Source organism: Schistocerca piceifrons, chromosome 7 (assembly GCF_021461385.2).
Source record: "Schistocerca piceifrons isolate TAMUIC-IGC-003096 chromosome 7, iqSchPice1.1, whole genome shotgun sequence".
Lineage (NCBI taxonomy): Eukaryota > Metazoa > Arthropoda > Insecta > Orthoptera > Acrididae > Schistocerca > Schistocerca piceifrons.
The window spans coordinates 152,003,217-152,007,477 of NC_060144.1; the positions used below are offsets into that span (position 1 = coordinate 152,003,217).

Sequence of the window (4,261 nt, forward strand, 5' to 3'; positions counted from 1 at the left end):
TTAAGAAATCCCTTTCAGTCGGCATGAGATACTGGTGATTCTGACTGAGCACGAATTATTACTGTATTTCGCTCTGAATAATTAAGAAATCCCTTTCAGTCGGCATGAGATACTGGTGATTCTGACTGAGCACGAATTATTACTGCATTTCGCTCTGAATAATTAAGAAATCCCTTTCAGTCGGCATGAGATACTAGTGATATTCTGACTGAGCACTTAAACTGGAGTTAAGATGCTCTTTGGTGGAAATTGTGTGAACTACTTCATATTTTAGAGAAACACAGCAAGCTTTTTCGCACACTCATCGAAAGGGAAATGGGTCGAGATTGGTTTTGGTAGTCTTAAAGTATCACGATGTCTTGCAACAAGACCTAAAGCTCCTTGCCTCAAATTCCTGTATCAGACGGTTACGGACACATCACTCTTTACCACGCTACCCCTTTCTTGAGAGAACTATTCTACTTATGCACAGTTCGAAGGTGTGATTATCCTATGTTTTATTTAGTTTATCAATTCTATGACAATCGCAACATCTATTATCGATCTTAATTACAGCATTCTTTCACTAACAATATGCACGAAACAGTTGATTCATATAATATAAATTACTTTCAGTTTTCATACTTCAAGTGCTAATACCAAACCTCTCTGTGTTGCAACCACTCGACTGTGGAATAACTTTCCATCCAACATCAGAAATAATACAGATTGCCTCAATTTCAAAAGGAGCTCTCCATTTACTTCTCGCTGATTCCTTATATACAAAAGTCTGAGTTCTCATTGTACAATTACCCGAAGTGTTAAGATACTTTTAACATCCAGCCTCCTTTATCTCTATATTTCGTTTTTTTGCTGTTTCCATTTTTCTTCTTCCCTTTCAAAGTTTCATTTTTTATTAATTATTATAATATAAATGAGACATAATGCAGCCAAGACAGGTAGTGGATAATGACCACTTATATAGTCTCATATGTTGTCTTTATGGTAACGTCAAGTGTGGTGAAACGGATCCCTTTGCACTGTGAATCTTTGGTAAAGGATCTAATTCATAATTTTCCGTCTTGATACAATTTGACTGTAAGTCGTTTGTTTACTAACTGTTGGCAGGCTCGTCTTGTTTGACAAAGAACATGGTAAGAGAGGAAAAATCTTTTCCATATAGTCTCTTTTAGAAATGGTTGTAAAAATTCAGTTATTGATTTCTTCGTCTCCTGGAAGTCTATCGATGCTGTTTAAACAGGCACTCAACAAATTCTGCCAATCGTTGATTTGTGCATTAGCTATTACAGATGGAATTAATATTTTCCAACACTAATAAACAGTACTATTATTCCTCAGGTAAACGGACTGTGTACTGTTATCTTTACGTAATTTAAAGGCATTTCTGATCCTTGAAACGACAAAACATTCTTTTTAAATACACGTCACCGAAGTAGTATAAAGCCAAAGATATACTTATGATATTTTGCACTTTTTGAGATCAAACAACTTTTTCATATGCAACAACCATCCGATTAAAGTTTCATAATAGGTGCAACCGAAATAATCTCCTTGGATATACACGAAGAGCCAAAGAAACTGGTACGCTTGCCTAATATTGTGTAGGGCCCCCGCGAGCACGCAAAAGTGCCGCAACACTACGTGGCATGGACTCGACTAATGTATGCAGTAGTGCCCTGCAGGGCTGCCCACAAATCCGTAACAGTACGAGGGGTGAAGGTCTCTTCTGAACAGCGCGTTGAAAGGCGTCCCAGATATGCTCAATTATGTTCATGTCTGGGGCGTTTGGTGGTCAGCGGAAGTGTTTAAATTCAGAAAAGTGTTCCTGGAGCCGCTCTGTAGCAATTCCTGACACGTGGGGTGTCGCATTGTCCTGCTGGAATTGCCCAAGTTCGTCGGAATGCACAATGGACATGAATATATGTAGTTGATCAGACAGGATGCTTACGTACGACTCACCAGCCAGAGTCGTGTCTAGACGTATCAGGAGTCCCATATCATTCCAACTGCACACCCCCCACACAATTACAGAGCCTCCACCCACCAGCTTGAACAGTTCCCTGCTGACATGCAGGGTCCATGTATTGATGAGGTTGTCTCCATACCCGTACACGTCCATCTGTTCGATACAATCTGAAACGAGACTCGTCCGACCAGGCAACATGTTTCCAGTCATCAGCAGTTCAACGTCAACGTTGACAGGCCCATGTGAGGCGTAAAGCTTTTTGTTGTGCAGTCGTCAAGAGTACACGAGTGGGTCTTCGGCTTCTAAAGCCATGATGACGTTTCGTTGAGTGGTTCGGACGCTGACACTTGTTGATGGCCCAGCATTGAAATCTGCAGCAATTTGCCGAAGGGATGCATTTCTGTCACGTTGAACGATTCTCCTTAGTCGCCGCCGTTGGTCCTGTTCTTGCAGGATGTTTTTCCAGCCACGGCGATGTCTGAGTTTTGATATTCTACCGGATTCCTGCGCCAGACACATGTTGTCTTATGTTGCCGACCGCGGCGCGGTATTCTTTTTTTAAACATTTCTCTGTATTTTAATACGCATGCCTATACTAGTTTCTTTGGTGCTTCAGTGTGTAATTTGGTATGCCTTATCACATGAACATTAATTATTTTTCACGAAACACTGGCACACGATTTATTTTCACCAACGATATACAAAGTTGGCCACTTAATAAAATCTCCTGAGTGACTCCTTAAAAATGAACTTGAATCGAAAGTGGCAAATAAGAGAATAAATAAAATTTAAAAGACAACATAACACTGATTAATAATCCATTTATTTAAGTGTTAGGTCATAATCGCCGTGGGAGACGTGGCGGAGCTTCCGGCTTATTGCGGTGGACAGCGTCAACCAGCTGGGTGTTGCGTGTGGCGGCGTCAAAAGTAGTGGCGAATTATGGCCGTTAGCGCTCGCGAGATCTTCACGACGTAGGTGCTGCAATTAAAAACAAACAAAACATTTAGTAGTTTACGTTAAACGAAAGAAGTATTATAATAAACTAATTAGATTAATTGTAGTTAGAGCCACAAATCGTTTAGGCGCCGAAAACGTCACGGTGATGCTGCGCAACTTCAGTATCGTTACGAAAGGTAAGCAGGTCTACATCGTAAACTGAAAACTGTCTGACACGAAGTAACAGAGGGGACAAAGGTCCTAAAGTGAGCAGGAGAAAATAAAAAGCACTCCGTCATCAGGCCACAAGTGGCCCATCGGGACCATCCGTGCCCCGTGTCAGCCTCAGCTGAGGATGCAGATAGGAGGGGCGTTTGGTCAGCACAACGCTCTCCCGGTCGTTACGATGGTTGTCCTTGACCGGAGCCGCTACCATTCGGTCGAGTAGCTCCTCAATTGGCATCACGACGCCGAGTGCACCCCGAAAAAATGGCAACAGGGCATGACGGCCCGGATGGTCTCCCATCCCAGTGCCAGCCACGCCCGACAGCGCTTAACTTCGGTGATCTGACGGGAACCGGTGTATCCACTGCGATAAGGCCGTTGCCCAGGAGAAAAAAACGGGATAACTAAATAACCTTACGAATGCTTCTATTATACATCACAGCGCTTCGTGTACGTCGAACGTGTTCCCTCCTGTCATTAACTGTGTTTCTATCACTTTATTGAGATTTGGTCCGATGAGCTCTTATAATTGTACCTGTACACGTAGTTATACTAATGAAACAACTAATAAGCATTTTAGTAATGATTAATTGAGGGAATCCTTCTCTTACACTTTTAACTTATTAAGAAATTAGTAACTCGGTGTATTTAATTCTGTGAGTAACAGAGTTACTCCAAATGCCTAGAAGCATAAGAACACTGACTTGAGCATGCAAAGTCTGACCTCATATTAGCACTCGAAGTGAATACAGCTGAAGGTACAGTGCGTGTTTGCTATCACAATGTGTCATTAAAGGAAGTTGATTTCTAAAGAGACACGATGGACGGGGCAAATAAGTTCGACCTTCCATCCGAGAGGGTGTACAAGAGTTTTGGTGTGCCCGAATCCTCTAATAGCGGTGATATTGCCAAGTCGACGCCTCTGGCAATCGTTAGAGCCCGTGTGCTAGGGTTTTACAAATTACGTTGCAGGGACGCCTAAATTATATTGCGTCTCGTGTCATACATTTGTCAGACATCTTTGAAAAGTAATTCTGTGCTCGTCGGTCCTAAGAAGTGGTCTCTCAGGTTTTCTCGGCGCGACTGGTTTATGTTGTACTCGTCCATGTTCAGCCGAATGGCTGATTCCTT

General features: G+C 42.2%; 1 pseudogene; it reads right to left on the reverse strand.

Annotated features, from left to right (window-relative positions):
- Nucleotides 1-3,395: 3,395 nt before the first annotated feature.
- LOC124709196 lies at nt 3,396-3,513 on the reverse strand (annotated as a pseudogene).
- Between the last annotated feature and the right edge of the window lie 748 nt (nt 3,514-4,261).